This window comes from Octopus bimaculoides, chromosome 8 (assembly GCF_001194135.2).
Source record: "Octopus bimaculoides isolate UCB-OBI-ISO-001 chromosome 8, ASM119413v2, whole genome shotgun sequence".
NCBI classification, from domain to species: Eukaryota; Metazoa; Mollusca; class Cephalopoda; order Octopoda; family Octopodidae; genus Octopus; species Octopus bimaculoides.
The window spans coordinates 58,737,517-58,738,435 of record NC_068988.1 but is presented as its reverse complement, the minus strand read 5'-3'; positions in this window follow the sequence as shown (position 1 = coordinate 58,738,435).

Below are 919 nucleotides of genomic sequence, written 5' to 3'. Positions count from 1 at the left end.
ACGTATGTGTTTGTGTTTATGAGTTCTACGTGCACACACTCCCACACATACACGTGTACTATGCATAATTAAGTACAGCACCATGTTTATTTTATTTCCACTAGGGAATGGTTGACTGTGACTTCGAAGTTTCGACTTGTTGCTTTCTTTAAATTCTATATATGCCAATTTGTATGTGTGTGCGCGCGTGTGTGTGTGTGCGCGCGTGTGTGTGTGTGTGTGCGCGCGTGTGTGTGTGACTGTTTATGTTTATCTTTGTTCACGTGTACGCGTGTGCACATGCGCAGCTTGGATAAGTTGCATCGTATGTTTTAGTCCTTCTTCAACAATATGAGTATCAAGACATCTATGTATAATATGTGTGTCTATGTGTGTGCGCGTGTGAGTATGTGTGCGCGCGTCTCTTGGTGAGACTGTGCATGTGTACATTATTCATATATATATATATACATGTATATGTTTATGTGTGTATATATTTTGCAAATGCGGTTACACGTCTCTGCTAGTATATCTATTTCCGTGAGTGTATACAGATGTGTATGAAAGAGATATGAATTTTTATTTAAACGTGCGTATAATGATGTGACAATGTATTTATATCTTTGTTTTCACAAATGGAATTTCAATAACATGCTTGTATAACTATTTGTAAGAATGCATGCCTAGACACACGCACGCACGCACACAACGATACGCCCCCCCCCCCCACACACACACACACATATAATTGTTCTCTGGAAGAGCGTGGCTCAATGTACACAAAGCCATGATTAATAGCATGTAAATATTGCGTTGAACAAACCCTTTTGGACCAAAAATTCGTGGGCTACTCCTGGGACAAAAATCCCACGATTGTAGAAGGAATGACAGGTGTTTAATGCGTGTGTATGTGTGCATTTACGTGTATAATATATATATA